Raw genomic sequence first — 18800 nt, 5'->3', positions numbered from 1 at the left:
GGACTAACGTTGATGTGGGAAGCAGACATTGTTAAATGCTGTGCATGACCAAATGGCTGAAGATGACAGAGTACTCTTAGCTTTTCCCTTTTCCACCTGCAATTTGGGATGGTACTGTTTTCATGAGCTCCTAGAAATGTCATTTGCAAACTGACTTTTGCTTCCTGTGTTGCCACAGTCCTTATTTACAGTATGCCTGAGTAAATGATACAACTGGAAAGTCCATAGGGCTTTGTTGGTTGCCCTAAGCTTAAAATGTTCCACTCGTTGTCCCTGGAACCGTGATCATAATGTCTGTGGTGGTTTCTGGCCCAGTTGGAGGAAAACTGAGATTTCTGCGTTTAAGGATTTTAAGTGGGTTTAATAGATTTTAATTTTCTCATGAGGTATTTATTGGGGTTATCTGGTATGAATGACAGAGCCACGGTGTATTTACTTCACTTGGCAGTTTATTTGTGGGTGGCAGTTTTCTGTAGCTCTTGGGACAGGTCTGGGGTGCAGCTGGCTCATGTGGCTAGAATAGGAAAAGTGAACTGGTTCCTTAGTGATTTTTAAAAATTCCCATTAAAATCTCTGATGTTAAGAATATATACTTTAAATAAACATGATTTATTAATAAAAAATAATAATAATAAAGAACCCATTTCTTTGCCTATGCCCCCTCAGGGATCACAACCTGAAACCTTGACTTATATCCAGCACCTGCCTGCTTTACACATGTCAACATAGTGAACAAAGAGCACTTCTCGGTCAAGACCAATGGGAAATCAGCTGTGAAGCCTCCCAGACATGGCTACTCCCCCAACAGGGCCAGCTGGAGCCCAGCCGGGAAAGGACCAGTGTGAGGCTATCTGTCAGAGGCAGATGTGGGCAGAGTCCTGTGTGTTCGTGAGTTTAGGTGGGAGTCTGGGAACCCTTTGATGACACCTAGAAACCATGGCATATCAGCGGTGTCAGTGAAAGCATTGGCAACAAGCCACCAAGAAGCTGAGATTCGGGTGTGTGGGTGCCAGTGGCTCCCCATTCACACTCAACACTTTGGTGCAGTCCAGGGTCCCCTGCCCCAATTGAACTCGCTCTGCATATTCCCACTTCCAAGACTCTCATGGCCACCAGCACTTGCCCCCAAGCAACATTTAACCGGGGTCTCCATGAGCCAGAGCTATGCTATTTACATACTATGACAGTGGCAGCATGCTGGCTCTAAAGTTCATGCTGCTCCTGTGTTCTCACAGGGATTGGCAGGGCTCAGTGCTCTCAGGACACACAGCCTTCAGATGCCGAGAGGGGCAGGCAGGGGTGCACCTGCCTGTACTGATTTCTGTGAGCCTTCCTGTGCCTTTGCTGCAAGGACTCACGCAGAGCGAGGTGCTGTCTAGAGCATCTCGTCTCCTATGAGAAGAGGGAGCCTCAAGGTCAGTGACAAGTCCCCTCCTCCTTCTGCATCGATTCCTCAGCTCAAAGTGGATGTCATCATTGGGGTGTGGTACCCGGAGTATTTGCTAATAGGGTGGGAAGTGTTCTAATGACAGATGGCATAATGGAACACAGGACAGAGGGGCTCATCCAGCTGGCCTGGATTAAAATGTCCAGGTGTCTGCCTCATGGGGTAGAGCCTAAAGCAGCAGGGCCTGAGCACTGTTTAAAGGGGCTGTTGTCCTTCCTCACTCCCCACCTGCAGCACAAGAATCATCATTTTCATAAGATCCCTAGATCCTGGCACACAACCCAGTGACTTCTAGGGGCCTCTTCTAGTGAAGATAATTTTGTATGGGGCGCTGGCTTCATGCCAGGTCCCACAGAAGGCCTCATACAGATGGCATCTAACTTCATTCTCTGACAGTCCAGCAAGGCAGGCATTACCGTCTGTTTTCAGATATGAGGAGAGCAGGACAAAAGTTGATAGGGTCTGTATAGCAAGTTGTAGCCAAGCTGGCATTTCTTTTGAGGGGTCTAACGCTAAAAGCAGGGCTCTGACTATTGTAATGCAGAGAAATTGGCCCTGCCTCCCACCCACCTGGGCTTGGCAGGTGTCTGTACCCTAGTTCTGTAAAAGAAAGGCCCCACCCACTTCTGCTCTCTTTCCCACAGTTCCTCTGAAGGGGCGGACAGGAATTTTTCCTTGTCTCCCCTCCCCCTTATCTTCTGTTCTCTCTCTCTCTCTCTCTGTCTCCCCCACTTCTTCCTTCTCTTATTTTTTTACCCTTCTCTCAATAAAACGTACAATATGAGTCTACAGGTCTGTTTCCCATCTGCCCGCCATCCATCACCCACTGTGCCTCAGAACCGCAGTGCTGGGAAGGTCACTCACATCCCAACCCCTTACTCTGTATTCCTAACCCTGACAACTACAGTAACAGTAATGCAACCTTTCACACTGGGCCAGTGACTACAGCCTCTTGCCAACTCCCTATAGGGCCCAGAAATTCACTTGTGGACGTGTTCCCCAGGAGGTGTTCCAGAGGCTACCTAGGCCTGGCCTGCTGTGGTTGGGCCAAGCCTGAAGCAGAAGGCTTCGGTATCTTTTCAGAACTTGTCCACCAGGAGGAGCTTGCAAGTGCACCTGCAGAACGCATGAGTGTCCAGACTAGAGTGATGTGGAGGCTGGAGAGCAGGCCTGGGAACCACTTCACCACAAGTTCAGAAATCTCAGCGCTGGACCCCAGAATGAGGGACACAAGGGAAGAATGCAGGGTAAGAACCACTGAATGCCCCTTTTTATTGTATAACTTGCAAATGTATGATGCCAACCCCCTGAGGAAGCATGGCTCTGCCAGCTCCACCTGCCAGGCTCCACAGGCTCCTGGATCTCCACCCAACCTTGGATGGGTGCTGTGCACCAGCCATTTATAGCAACTGCCCAACCAAACGAGTGATCTGAGGCATGATTCGCAGAGCCACCGGATCATGCTTCCCCACACAGTCACTGTTCCTGAAGTGCCTTGATTTGCCCTCCCACAGCCACAAGAGAGTACTCAGTGCAAACCACAGGCTGCCTAACTCTGCCCCAATACTGACAGGAATACAAGCCTGGCTGAACATTGTGTGTGTGTGTGGGGGGGGGGGTCACAGGCATGGTGTGCTAGCCCACCCAGAGTTCCACCCTCTACTTCCTTGGAACTCCCAGCTTTTATGGAGCTTGGTGATGTTAAAGAAACCTTCCAAGCCAGTGATTTCATATACCAGGCATCCATCCCCAGAACTCTGGCCAGCCCTGTCTCCTGCCCACAGAGTTGGATCCCACACACGGGCAGAAATTGGGTAGCACTGACTCTCACTTGCTCAGCAGCATTCATCAGACCCCACGGCCTCTTCAGCCTATGGTTCCTTTCTCTGCCCTCGGCACCAGTACCATCAAATGGAAACAGCCCAGGGGAGACATCTCAGTTATAGGGTAAGGGGCCAGGGGCTAGCATCCTGGTCAGCCTCTCTTTACGGATCAAACTCAGGACAAAAAGGGAGTGGGACATGTGCATGGCACTCACTCCCAGCCATTCTGCCCATAGAAAACCTCCTAAAAGGGGCCAGGTCTGTAAAGCAGGGATTCCAGGCACCTAAAGCCCTGCTTTCCCGCTCAACCAGGGAAATGGCAAAAGTCCAACACAGTCTTAAGACAAGAATTGCCCACATACAATGATATTCCACAGTGAAACAAACTGAGTATACAATTTGCCTCTGACTTGAGTTAACAAAGAAGATATTATGGGGGTGGGGGAAAGAGAGAGAGATGAGGACAAAGAAGAGAAACAGAACAAGAGAGGACAAAACAAAGGGAGACAGAGAAGCAGGAGGAGGGAGCTGACTCCAAGGAATGTGTGGACCAAGTTTTGCTTTGCCTCAGTCCGTCATTCAGAAATCCCACCCAGCCCAGGCCTCTGCTTATTACTTTTCACTGTTTCATCTCCTAAAATTCCCATGTTCGATCCTCAGTCTTTCTCGCTGTGGGGCCAAGGATGCCCTTGAGAAGTGGTGGAAGTTCTGGACTCTCCCAGAAAAAACCCTTATCCACTCACAAAGCTTCTCGAAATTTCAGTGGCTCCTGGATTCCATTTTAGAAACTAGGAACTCCAGTCTCATTGGGAAACTCTCAATAGCCCAGATGAAAACATTTAAATTAAACTAAATTAGATTATACTGAGGGAGGGACAGGCCAGGTGTGCTGGAATGTCAGCACATGGGAGTCTGGGGCAGGAGGATCTAAGTTCAAAGCTGGTCTGGTCCACAGAGCAAGTTTCAAGGCTCGGCGCAGCCCCCTAAAAAAGGAGGTGGGGTGTAGCTTCAGTGATAACACTAGCCTTACTAAGAATATTTGAGGCCCAAGGACTTGTCCTCCCTTTGGAAGACTCTGCCACCTGAACTATAAGACCCAGGGCCAGGTGCATGCACAGTTACTAAGGAGTGAAAAGCCTGCAGTTGGCACAGGCAGCACTATATGCCTGTGTGGGCCCTGGATTCACCCTTTACAGACCCATAAATAACAAATGTTCTGAAATCTGACTGTGCTTAAGACTCACCAGTGTGTTTGTTTTAAATGCAGATTGCAACTCAAATTCTGAGTCTATTCCTATGAGTTTTCAGGTGATGTCCTTACAGGAAATGGTAAGCCTTGGGAGGCTGAGCTCCTGGCCCCATTAGTTGATTCATGCTGCTCATGTTGAGGCAAGACTAGGCGTGTGTGCAAGGATTCTACAAGACTAGCTTGAGACCTTACAGGGTCCTAAGGCAATGCTTCCCACATCTGGCCATGCACACACAATGCACAACGGCACAAGTGTGAAAATACCACACATACCCTGCTGCTTTGTATGCTCCCTTGAAATGAAATTTACGGTCACTAGAGTATTCCTCATAATCCAAGTTCCTAAGTCACAGGCTGCTAAGGAATACACACACACTCCACGTCACACACACACACACACACACACACACACTCCACATCACACACTTTGCATCACACACACACTCCACGTCACACACTTCACATCACACACACACTCCACATCACACACTTCACATCACACACACATACACTCTACATCACACACTCCACATCACACACTCCACATCACACACACACACTTCACATCACACACACACACACACACTCCACATCACACACTTCACATCACACACACATACACTCTACATCACACACTCCACATCACACACTCCACATCACACACACACACACTCCACACACTCCATATCACACACTTCACATCACACACTTCACATCACACACACACACACTCCACATCACACACACATACACTCCACATACACACACACACACTCCACATCACACACTCCACATCACACACACACACACTCCACATACACACACACATACACACACACTCCACATGACATACATACATACACACACACACCTAGTGTTTCTGACACTAGGCAGTTTTCAGGACTTGTGGAGCTTAGTGGCTCACACCTATAAACCCAGCACTTGGGAGGTTGAGGCACAACTGAAATTTTGAGACCAGCCTGTGCTATATAACAAACAGAAGAAAAGCCAGGGCTACAAAGTAAGAGCTAGTATTAAAAAAAAAAAAAAAAAAAAAAAAAGTAGGCTATGGCACAGGACAGCCTTATTATATACCCGCATACCCACATAAAGATACTGGGCTTATTATAAGAATGCTTTGAAAAAATCAAAATGTTCTATGTTCTTAGACTTCAGCAATAATCAGCAGACTGCCAGAGTGCCTGTCAACCTGTCTGTGGTGCTGGGGTTGGAAGCCTGGGTTCTCACACACTAGCTGGTGTGTGCTCTACCCCTGAGCAACACTCTGCAGTGCCTTCTTTCTCTTTTCCAGAGAGACTGAGTGGAGAAGGTAGAGACAGTGGCCTCTTGGCTCACTGTCCCTCCGTTGCCCTCAAACACTGGACCAATATGATCCTCTCCTGACTGTGAGTGACAGGGAGCTGGCTGGAAGGCATGGGTCAGGGGTGAAGTCGTCTATGGGAAGCAAGGAGCCACTCAGTCCACAGCACATGAGGAGGTGCCCTGTGACCTCCTAGAACAGGAACATCCACATGGCAAAGACACCGCAACCGGGCCACACCTGTTCACACTGGATTTGGCACCTTGTTCCCGACTGCTGGGCAGTAACGTGAGAACACCTGCATACAGTACAGATCCTCCACCCCGAAGGCCATCCACAGTAATTTCTGTCTAGAATCTTCTTAGCCAAAGCATTCTCATTTATCCCTATTTCCTCAATGTATGACTTTCTCTCCCCATCCCCACCCCCACCCCTACTCAGGGCTGGGAATCGAACTGGGCACCTTTTGAGCATCCCCAGCCAAGTATCGTTTACATTCTGATTTGCTGAAATTTGAACATTCTGCTGTGAACACACTTTGTATGAAAGGTTTTTCCCACCTGAAATTTTTTTGAGTGAATTTAAACTGACAGCGGTCTAGACATGAGGAAATAAAGTGTATCGCATCCATTAATCTCTGGGGCGCTCTGAGAGGCGGGAACTCTTACTCTGCTTCCCAGACAGGTTATTTCCCCAAGGTCACAGTGGGAAGAAATAGCACAGCCGGGCTGAAGCCTGGGTTCCACTGCTTCTGCCCTGATGTTGCCTGGGCAGATTTGTTCATAGATCAGGGACTCGGGACTACGGATTGACTGCTCTGGGAAGTCACTTCTGCTCTACGCAGCTTCCGGGTTTCCAGTAGGAATTGGGCGAAGAGATACACGGTTGGTGGGTTTCTCTGGATGCCGCTGATTTTTTTCATTATAACTAGTGTCTCCTAATTACTTTAGGAACTGGAGCACATACATACCAGAGTACTCCTCATATAACAGCCATCTGGGCTTACAGTGCTCATTCAGACGGCAAGTAGGTTTACTGTCTGAATTTATTCTTCTACTTACTTTGAATAGTCTTACTTTCTTGCAGTTGGATCACCTTGGGATGTAACACTTGGTTTGCTTGTAGTTTTGAGATGATCTGGTGGGGTCTAACAGAGGAAACTAGGTGTGGTGGTGCACATCTGTAATCCCAACACTCAGGAGGCTGAGGCAAAAGGGACATTTGTGTGGAGCCAGTCTGGGCTATATAGTAAGACTAAGACTGTCTGTCTGTCTCTCTCTAAGACCTAATTCACTTTATTTTTCTTGTCTAAAAAACCCTTATGTAGTAGTCACAGCTGGAGTGTGGGTCTCATGAACGGAGACTTTGGTCAGTGAATTCCCGATAAGGAGACTGGTGAACATAGTCTTTCCAGAGGTTGGGGGTCAGGTAGCTGTAGGTCTTGGAGATGGCATCAAAGGTAGGTAGCGTTGGCAAAGTTGCCCAGGGTGGCAGTGCAGCCCCTGGCTGATGTGTAGCAGTCATCAATTCCAGCCAACAACAGTAGCTTCTTGAGCACAGGAGCAGAGACGATGCCAGTGCCCATGGGGGCAAGGATGAGATGCACCAACACAGAGCCACAGTGGCTGTCACCTTACACAGAACAGTGTGGGGCTTGCCAATCTTGTTCCCCCAGTACCCTCTTCCCACAGGGACAATGGAAAGCTTGGCCAAGATGATGGCCCCTCAGACAACAGTGGCTACCTCCTTAGAGCACTTAATGCCAACACCAACATGACCATTGTAGTCCCTGATAGCGATAAAAAAAGCCTTGAACCTGGTCCACTGACCAGCCCCAGTCTGCTTCTGCACTGGCGCTCTCTTTAGAACCTCATCCTTTAGGGATATGCCCAGGGGGAAAAAAATCAATAATCTCAGATTCCTTAATAGGCAGGGAGAACAGGTAGCTCTCCTCCAGGGACTTGATCTTCAGTCCTTAACCAGGCAGTCCAGCTTGGTGACAGGGATCCACTCCTTGTCTTCAGTTTTACCTCCATGAGCCAGGCAGCCATGACCACTGCCACAACTGGGGCTCCTAAAGCCACTGCTGAATCCTCCTTGGATGCCCAGCTAATCCTCCTTGGACGCCTCCTAATCCTGGGCCCCTGCATGGAATCCTCCCAGTCCTCCCGCTGACCTTGAAGAGATCTGCCATTAGGTGTTTTCCCAAAGAGGAAGCCTAGCTTTCATTTTGTTTCTTTGCTTTTGCTTTGCCTTTTTGGTGTTTTATTGATTTTATTTGGTGGTTTGTATGAAGTGAAGCCTGGCTATATAGCCCAGGTTAGCCCTGAATTTGCAGCAATCTCTCCTGACCAAGTAGGGATTAAAACTGTGAGTCAACATACCTCGATCCTTGTTTCATTTTTTTAATAAAGAAAAAATTAACTGAGGAATTTCTCATCAAAATAATAAAACTTAATAGTGAAGGCTGGCTAGCCAGAAAGCACTAGGGATCTGCTTGGTTCTACCTCCCCAGCCCTGGGATTACAAGCAGGAACCAGCACACCCAGCTTTTAAAGTATAGGCTCTGGGGTTTGCACATGTCTTCAATCTTTCAAGGAGAGTGCTGAGCCATCTCCCCAGCCCTCAAAAGGCACTGCAATACAATCACACTTATTTTGTAATTCAGTCAGGAATAGCACGAGGAAGGGGGTGTTTCAGCAGTCCCAAACAAACAATCCGTTTGAGCAAACCAGGGACCAGGTTAGAGACAGAGCTCGGTGGGGGAGTGCTTGCTTAGCATGAGTGGGGCCCTGAGTGCATCCCCAGCACTCAAAGGTTTTCTCCCTTTTGCCTCCAAATCTGCATCTCAAGACAGGCAGACGCAGGAGGAGCAGGAGTTTGGAGCCAGCTGGGCATGGCTTTAACCCTAGAACTCATGGGGCAGAAGCCAGTGGCTCCCAGAGAGTTTGACACCAGCCTGTTCCACATAGTGAGTTTCAGGTCAGCCAGGGCTATATAGGATGACACTGTTGAGAGAGGAAGGGAGAAGAAAGCTAGACCCAGCCTGGGTGACATAACAAGATCCTATTTTCAATAACCACCTCCCACCCCTGCTCCTTATAAACAGAAATATACGGTATTTACTGTGTCAAAGAATAGTCTTATCTGGGCCATTTGGTAAGCAATGCCTGACCAGGGAGGGCCCTGTGAGATTCTGATGTGCCAATTAATGTAGACAAATACTTGAGGGTCTACTAGAAAAGGATTTGACGACATGAAGAGTGGGGGAATGGTACACCCCATGCACACCATTCATACAGAATATTTAAGTGATATAATTTTTCAGAGAAATGGAAGATTTCCCCTCATATCTCTACATTCTATGGAGGAGACTGCTGTTTGGGCTGAAGACTTCTGAGACAGACATTTTTCTCATGCAAAGCATGGCCACATACAGGAATAATCCAGGCTCTGGGCCACGCAGACCCCAGCTGTCCATTTATGCTGCTGATTCAGCCTGTGAGTGACCCACTGCCCCGAGACAAGGGAACCTGCAGAATGTGTGGTGGGAGACGCTGCCTGTGTGAAGACCTAAAAGGCCAGAGGTACCCTGGAAGCCCAGTCAATGAATTCTGTTCAGATAAAGCCGCAAGGCCATGACATCACAGGCCAGCCGAGCTGGCCAGAGTTGGCTGTGGGAGAGAAACACTGTAGCTCTTCGGCTGCTGGCTGCTTTCTTCCTCTACAGCATATGAGGGGCCACGCCCCAAGTGCTTATGACTGGACAGGTCTCGGGGTGGGGATTACATGTGTGCCTAACTACAATGAGCCCCATACAGGACCTTGGAACTTTTTTAAAGTTATATTTTTAGGTCATAAACTAACAAGAGAAAAATCAATTAAGGTTCCCAGGCTAAAATAAACTTCTTTGTTGCTGGTGTTTGCAGGTGTGTATGCTACTAATGGTGGCAGCGTCCAAATTTGGAAATAGAGCCTGGTATGGTAGCACAGGACTTTAATCCCAGCACTGGGGAGACAAGAGGCAGGTGGATCTCTGTGAGTTCAAAGCCAACCTGGTCTACAAAGTGAGTTCCAGGACAGCAAGGACTACACAGAGAAACCCTGTCTCAGAAAACCAAGATAAATAAATAAAAGAGAAAAGAAAACCAAAAACATCAACAAAAACCCAAAGTGGAAAAATAGGCTGGGAGGGAGATGTGGAAACTAAATAGGGATTTTAAAACAAGGGGGGGAAAGTTTCCAAATGCTCCAGGTCTGTCCCCTGCAGCCCCGCAGTCCCAGCTGTGACTTCTCCAGTCTGCCTAGGACTGGAGTTTTATCCTCCTGCCACACTAGTTTCCAAAGAGCAACTCCTGGTTCCACCACCTCTGTCCCTAACAGGAAACCCACTGGCTGACTTCCTGCTCGGCTTTATGTGTGTGTGTGTGTGTGGGGGGGGTGTTTTTGTTTTTTATTGTTATTATTTTTGTGTTTGGGCTTTTTGTATTTGCTTGTTTGTTTGTGGCTTGCTTTTCTAGCCAGAAAGATCCAGAAAATCCCAGAACCCAGAGACACATCATGGAGCTAGCTTCTGCTGTGTCCAAAGCTCTCTGAGGCCTCTAAATGCTGCAGCTCACTTTTACCCCTGAACATAATATACGACATGAACACAATTATGTTTTCATGGGCAGAAAAGACACTGTGATAAGATGGCTTTTATACTGCAAATGAAACGTGGGCTAGTGAGGTGGCTCGGAGGGTAAAGCCACCAAGCCTGATGACCTGAGTTCAATACTGGGACCTACACCGTGGGAAGAAAGAACCAACTCCCCTTAGGTTGTCCTCTGACTGCCACAGGTGGACTGTGGTACACACACGGAGAGAAATAAATATAAAAACAATTTAAATGAAATAAGTATACATTGTTTCAAATATGAAATTGTAATTTATGTTAATTATTTAATGAATACAAACGTGAAATAAAAATGTGGAAACAAGCAGATTACTTATCCTTTATTTCTCCTGGTGGCAGGATTCTAAGTGATTTCCCCTGCATTTGCTTTCATACTTCAGACTCTCTGAAAAAACTTTCATTTTTTTCATGTTGGCCAGTCCTGCCTGGACAGGCTGACTGTCTGTACTGTCCCACATGACCTAGGAGGTCTTTGATGCTCTCCACGCTTGCCATGTCTTTTGAGGACACAGGCCATGAGAATATGTTTCTAGTTCAACATCTCCCTGTGCCCTATGGACATAACCTCTGGATAGACGTGGGCATGCAGAGCCTGGTCCCCCGGAGCCTGATGGCTCGAAGATTTCCCATGAGGTCCTATCCTGAGAGATCATCTTTGGGAGCAAGGGAAGGCGGACCCTTAGCAAAGGTACAAAAGGACAGCAGGTGACAACCATGGCTATAAGCCGAAAGGGTGCCAACTTTTTGTTGTTTGTTTTTGCTTTTGTTTTTATATCCTGACCAATGCAGACACTAACTTTTATGATTTATGTTCTTTCTTCTCCAGCAGCCCATCAGAAGAAGACACTCCTATTTCTTCTACACTAACATCCCAAACGCCTTCTAGAAGCCTGTGAAACCTCTTATTTACAGAGTTTTATTAAAAGATTTCCATAAGGGGCCTAAGCACCACAGAGCTAACCCTGCACTTCTGGAATTTTCCATGCACATTTTCACTTCTGAGTCTGCATTCACAGTGTTCGCTTGCCCTAGGGGTCACCCTTCCCGGCTCACTATCAGGTGAACTCCTGTGTAAACCTCTAAGCTGCGCATTTTCTTAGGTAGTGATAAATGACCTCAGGACAAGGTCATTGCACACTGCTCCTGGAACTCAGAGATTTTTCCCTCATAACACTTCCCCAGGGTGTAATGGCTGCCCAGGTAGAGGGGAGACGGGGCCTTTATTCTTGTGTCTTATAAACACCAAGTATTTGCACATAGTGGAACTCAAGCAAAGGTGTTTTGGTCAACTGATCAAGCAGAGGAGAAAGAAATAGAGGCCGGCTGGGGGGACATTGGAGACAGGGACAAATGGGACCAAGGAAGGACAAGAAATAAGGGAGCCCAGAAAGAGTTTCAGTTAGACAAGCCTTAAAATGCACCATGACAAAATATTTTGTTAGGAAAAAAAAAGTTCATTTTGTTCCCCTTTTGTGGGGATGGCTGTGTTGTTTTGAGAAAGGCTGACTCCAGACTCTGACCTACTTCAGAACCCTACTGTTGGGGCTGCAGGCATGCACCACCATACCTGACCCTAGGTTTTCCCTACGGTTTCTCTGCTTATCTGAAAATAATACTAGGGAGCCCTGAGTGTAAATGTAAGTGTAGCCAATGATTGTGGGATGCTCTGTGGACATGAGCCTTTTTCTTGATACTGTTTCCAGGTATTGTAGTCATGAAATGGCAGTTTTCCCCAGGGCAACGCCTGACACCCCTTTCTCTACAGCCTACAAGTACTCTACAGTGTGTACAGCCGGGACTCTTACAGTCTTCTTGGAAGTTGCTCACAATGCTAATTCACACCTTCTGACTGCTGCCACTAAGGGCCAGCCCAGAAAGCTACCCTCTGAGGATAGCAAGGGGGTTCTTTGTGTTTATTTTGACACTGTCAGAAATCACATTCCAGCAACCAACCTACACCGTTATCCCAAATGGCTTCTAGAAGGTCCTGAAACCTTTTATTTTTAGTTTTATTAGGGTTCTCACAAATGTCCCTCCCAACCCTGGAATCAGGGGAATAACTCACATAATAGAACACAAGACTTCAGGCTTTGCTAGAGAAAGGAGATAGCACACTCCAGAAAGCTGACCCAATATGCACCACCCCCAGATGGGAAAATAATACTTTATGAAGGCAAGAAGTAAATGAAATTACATATTTTTAAAATATGGTCAGTTTGTCATATAAAATTATTAACACAGAATTCCTGAGTCAAGACAGCAGATTAAATACACATGCAAATTTTTATTTCCTCTCTAAATCAAATATACATCAAAGGTTTTTTTGTTTGTGCTTTTTTTTAAGGATATAAATCTATAAGATTTCTATAAAATAGCAAAAACATTTTAGAAGCTAAAAAGTAGATATATGAGCACTGATACTAACAGAAAGTCAAGTTAGCCAAGGAAGAAGGAAGGTGAGAGCCAGCCAGCATAGTCCACCTGAGACAATGCACACAGATCTTAGGACTCACGGCACCTAACAGACTCTGTGTAGAAGTCTGAGAGATGACAGGCCATCCTGGAGACTTGGAGAAGATACAACTGTCACCAGGCAACTGATACAACCCAACAGAACCACAAGTCCAGAGGCACTTTTTACTGTATCATGAAAACAGAAGCCACGCAAACCCCATAGTAAAGTATTCTGGGTGAGAATTTAGGTTATTTGAGTCTCATCTATCTTTGTGACTGGGAAAGTATTTACCACCCACTGCCTCAATTTTTCCATCTACAAAATGGGAATAAGCAAAGCACACATTTACTGTGTAATAATTAAACAGGTATATATAAAGCAAATTATTTATTATTACTATTATCTTTATTATTCCTGGCCTATGTAGTGCTTGGTAAAGAATAGCTGTTGTCATGATCACTACTAGTAAGTGGTGGCCACATAAGAGCCTTTTTGTAAGTATTTTTCTATCCAAAGGGTCTAGCTGTGCTCAGTCTCAAGCAGGAAGTGTCTGATGGCCACGGCTTTCCCACATTCCCCTAGCTAGTTGCTGAGTTTGGTTGAGGCAAGTGCTAAGCAAGTGGTATCTGTAGCACCTTGTCTAAATCTTTCACAACTAGGATTAAGGCATGGGTCCCTGTCCCCAACATCACACACTGAACTTGTGCTAGGCTGAGATCAGCACAGCTACCTTCATCACCAGCCGGCATCATAGGGGTCCTGGGCAGAAGTGTGAGCACCCTTGCTCACACAGCCACAGCCACAGGATGAGGAGCTAGGAGAAGTGGCTTCCAATGGCCCTCTGGCTCCCTGTGCCCAGACGCTGGGAGAACCACCCACGGAGCAGTGGTTCTCACCTCCCTAATACTGGGACCTTTTAGTACAGTTCCTCATGTGCTGGTGACCCCCTCCCAACCATAAAATTATTTTTGCTGCTACCTCATAACTGTGTTTTCCAATAGTCTTAGACAGCCCCCAAGAAAAGGTTGTTCCACCCCCCAAAGGGTCACGACTCACGGGTTGAGAACCCCTGCCATGGAATTATGCAGAGGAATGTCTACTACACTGGCAGTGTGAACTGGCCAAGAAAGTGGGCTGTCAAAGTATGCAGTCCATGGGGTGGTCAGGAGTGCTCTGTCCCAGGTCATAGCAGCTCTCAGATGGGACTCTGTGAACTGGGTGGCTAAAGAGTTCTCGTCTGCTCAATGCCATTGTGCAGAGAATGTTTTGGGAAGCTACCTGACGCATAAGCTTTTTAATGCAGAATAGAGTTAAATTAAATGCCACTTTTTCAGAGATGATTAATGGACAGCCTGCTCAAATTCAAAATTTTTTGATGTATAAAACTTTATAAATGGAACTACTCCATCAATAGGCAAAGTGTAACCAAAATCTGTCTAGATGGATGGTGTGTAATTTCTGCACAGGACTCTGTTTAGCAAATACATCACTGTATACATTAGGAATCTTGCTCCTAAAGAAACAAAGACTGGGAAAAAAAAGAATTATGCAGAGGAAAGAGGCCAGTCATAGGGCATCAAGTCTACATGGAACACATGGCCTCCTCTAACTTCAGGGCTAGTGCTGGCTAGCTTATGTTTCCCATCTCCTTGTCTAGGCAGGACCCGTAACAATGTTATCACTTTTTAAAACATATGCCTGAACTCCTTCCTATTCCAGACAATTGGCAGGTGCCCAGTTAATAGATTATTTCACCAGACAGCTGAATGCATTGGCCATTGGTCAAAAATGAGATCACCGCAATCCTATGTGCTGTCACTGGAGAGGCCTGATGAGAAACAACTAGCTATTGGCTAACAAATGGCAACTTACATCCCATCATCCTCCATTTGCCTCACCTGGTGTCTGGCCCCGCGCAAAGGAGACCTGGTTTTATTCTTCGTCCCCTCAGGTTGGTGTGTGAACTGCCTGTTCTTGTCCTACATCCACAAATCCCCAGCCAGGTTCTGGCTGATCTATGGGAGTGTCTGGCCAACATCCCAGATCCCTGGCCTTCCTCTCAGACTTGTGTGGTTGGAAAGAACAAGTCAGGAGGCCCCCCCCCCCCCCCGTCCTGGATGTCTAGATTCTGGTTTAATTTACTTACATGTGGCTATGGGTAATACAGCACGTGTGTAGTAAAAGGGGTGGACAGAGGGAGGAGGAAGAGATACCGTTGTTCCTGAGGCTGTGACGCAGATACCGCGCTGTGACCTGGGGTAGGTAAGATGTGTAGTCTGATTTCCCAGTGACTCACCCCTACTCTTTCATGAAATATGTAATGCTTCCCTAAGCACCTCCACTCCTTGCAAACAAGAAACTTCAGGAGGAAGCTTTCAAAGCCACAGCTTCTCACAGCTGTAACCTGTCTTCCTTCCTTCTGCCCAAGAAGGGCTGACTGAACTTGTAGCCGAACTCCACCCAGGGCTGGCCTTCTGTGAAGGCATTGTGAGATCCCTTGCCAGCTGAGCCTGTGCAGACAGAATACCTGAGAGCTACTGCCAAAACAGGAAGGCTGGCGCCTCTCTGGAGGAGTCTGGGGAGGGTCAGCCACCCAGGTCTGCAGACCAAGGGCCAAGGGTGACAGTCCTCTACCTCTACTGAGATTCTAGGACCTTTCCATACAGCCCTCGTCACTCTGGCCCCTTCATTTGCTCAATTAACAGAGTGCCAAACCCTGCCTAGGCCCTAGTCTGTTGCTGGGGGACACAGGTGCTTGAGGTCTATCCTAGTTCCCCAGAGCATTGATGTTGCCGTGACAAACCACCCCAAGGGACAATCCTGGCAACTGGCCTCCTCTGGAGCCCCACCCTCTCTGTGCCCCAGATGTCATCAAAGCAAATGAGGGGTGTGAAGCAGGGAACCAGGCAGGGGGATCCAGGCAGACCCAACTTCACCTCTTCCTAGGCATCAAAGAGCTTCTGGATTCCGCCCAGTATCTAACAAGAACCTGTCACACGGGCCCTCTGGTGAGTGGCATATGCTGAGCTCCAATATAAATGGATGAACAAACTCTTCAAGACTAAAATGCCCATGATGCCTGCTTCCAACTCATCCATTTTCTGTGTCCAGAAGGCATCAAGTCTTTGTTAAACTAACATAGAATTAGTGGTAAAATTTTAATATACCAAGAGAGTTTAGGACAGTGACAGAAATGATCTGGGCCAGGCCAGAAACCCTGCTCATTCCGAGGATCCAGCCATAGAAATAGAAGGAAAGCAAACCAGACACAGAGGAAGTTAGGAGAGAAAGCAGGTATGGGGATAGATGGAGGAGAAGCAGAAGATAGGAAGAGCAGTAACAGTAATAAAATAATAATACTAAAACATCATGGTGGCATCCCCCTTAATCTTAGCACTCAGCAATAGAGGCAGGAAGATCTCTGAGTTTAAAGCCAGTCTGATCCACATAGCAGGTTCCAGACCAGCTAGGGTTACCCAGTGAGACTCTGTCTCAAAAAATAAAAGAAATGCCATTTGTCACTTCCTCTTCCCTTTTATACTGTGACCTCAAATCTTGAAGGTCTGCTGCCCCCACCAGCAGTTGCGATCCTTGTGTGTTTCTAAGACGGCATACCTTGTTAGGGAATCCTAGGGAACGGGAGTGCTCACCTACACTGAGGTAAGGCAGCTTCCAGCCTGCAACGCAGAGACCTAGTGTGGAGACATCCAGCTCCTAGATTTGCCTCACCACCATGCCTTCAAGGAGGCTGCTGCGGAGGCCCCAGAGGTGAGAGGCGGGCTGCACAGAGTAGCCTGGACGGCCCCACACTAACTCCGCCTGAGTTTGCACCCCAGTTTAGCATTCCTTGGCTGAGCTTGTCCATGACTGCTGTTCCTAGTGGCACTGGGGAGAGCATGCTTTGTCACAACCCTGCCTGGAGTTCACAGCCCTCCATCTTGTCTGTTTCCCTTTCATGGGGCTCAGCTCTGACCATCTGACCATGCAAGAGGAGGCTGGATAAGACCTTGGGGTCTCAGACCCTCTGGATCTGAAGGAATGGCACATGGTGATAGCAGGTACCTCTGAGGTCACACTGGCCAAGCCACACACTAAGCAACCTCAGGGAACTTTACAAGCTCTTTGGGACCTCAACTCCCTTGTCTATAAAGTGGGCATTGTCATGTCAACGCCGACCCCCCTCCACTAGTTGGTTCAAGGGTGACTAGGGTAATACATATAGAGTGCCTGTGGCTGGTGCTGCTTGCTGTATCCTCACAAACGTGCTCTCTCACACATACACACACACACACACACACACACACACACACACACAGAGAGAGAGAGAGAGAGAGAGAGAGCGCAAGGATGTGTGAGTATAACTCTTGGCTGGGTATTAGTCACATGAAAATTTTGAGACAAAGACAAGCCCCTACCCTCAGCACATCCTAAGCACTGTACCTCACTGCCCATCTCTGAAGAAGGCAGGGAAAGGGCCTGTACAAGCAGAAGACACAGGGCAGGGATTTCCCACCCTAAGCAGTTTGGAAATACAGATGGACAGTCTCCACCCAGAGGTCCAGGACTGAGCCAGGGCTTGGGATGCTCCCTGGTTTCCCTCAGGCTCTGTGAGTGCTTTTGGGTACAGGCAGGGTTCAGGGCCCTAGGGACCCTCATTGAAAGTGTTGTCTGCCCCCAGACTCAGCCTCACTCTGCTGGACCAACAAGGAGCTAGCTGCACACAGAGGCCTGAGCTCTCAGAGACCACTTCCCCTCTCCAGGCTGCTGCTTCTGCCTCTCTGAATTAACCTTGCTCAGCCCCTGTCCAGTGTTGTTTATGAAGGTCACTTGAGAGCATGTGTGTGACAGTCCTTGATGAACAGCACCATCCATTCCAGGTCCCAGCACAAAATGTAAACACCAGCTGGGCGGAGCAGTCCATACACAGGAGTGAACATTTCCTCCAAGGACTGGGGAAGGGAGAAGGGTTGAGTGAGCTGCCCTGGGATAAGGCCTTCTCTGTCCAGAGGCCAGAGAACAAACAGACTGCAACTCCACACAGAGGCCATTGAGGGCACTGCAAGGCCCTTCAGGCAAACCTACCCACAGCCCCGGGAAACACTTGGAAACAAAGCATGTGGAGTTGGTGTCCACCTCAAGGGGCAGGAGCCAGGTGGGAAGGCACCAGGCTGGGAAGGTAATGCTACAGTGGTAACCTAACCTGGCCCCTGGTTCCATCCCAAGAGTGAAGAAGGTGCTAGAGACGGGGCAATAAGGACATGAAGGCATCCCTCATGGTTGCCACAGACTAACCAACTACACCTGCAGAGATGGAAAAGGCTTTGCAATATAGCTATCTTTCACTCAGTGGACTCTGTCTACATGCCACAGTATTTACTGCCTATCTCTATAAACCAGTACTGAGCAATTCCGGAAGACCCAAGCCTTGTCCTTCTTAGCCACCATGCAGGCTGACTCTAAGCTCTAGATGAGCAGTCAAAATGTTTGTGCTCACCTTGCTCCATAGTATGTAACTCATGCCTAAACGATAAACCTGTTCAAAAGTCCATGGCTTGTGGCATAGGTCTTAGGTGGGAATCTAAGTCTGTCAACACCCAGATTTTGCCTCTCTCAAATACTGAACCAGCAAGGAGCTGAACATGGAAGTCTGGGTCCCTAGAAATTGCTTCCCTCTCTAGATTGCTACTTCTGCATCTCTGAGGCACAGCAGTAACCTGCCCAGCCTCTGTCAGAGTGTAGTCTCACTAAGTAGACGTATTGTCAGGCTGCCTTCTAAGTAGCCATGTGTATGCCCATGGATCTGTGCTGAGCCTTGGCCAGGGACTCACAG

The 18800-nt window shown here is 47.7% G+C and overlaps 1 pseudogene; it reads right to left on the bottom strand.

Annotated features, from left to right (window-relative positions):
* Window positions 1-7190: 7190 nt before the first annotated feature.
* LOC127227260 (40S ribosomal protein S2-like) overlaps window positions 7191-18800 on the bottom strand; it is a 34143-nt pseudogene continuing 22533 nt past the window's right edge.

The sequence above is a fragment of the Phodopus roborovskii genome, unplaced genomic scaffold (assembly GCF_943737965.1).
Source record: "Phodopus roborovskii unplaced genomic scaffold, PHOROB, whole genome shotgun sequence".
Classification (NCBI taxonomy): domain Eukaryota; kingdom Metazoa; phylum Chordata; class Mammalia; order Rodentia; family Cricetidae; genus Phodopus; species Phodopus roborovskii.
Note: the sequence above shows the minus strand (reverse complement) of the source record. Positions and strands in the feature narration are given on the sequence as shown.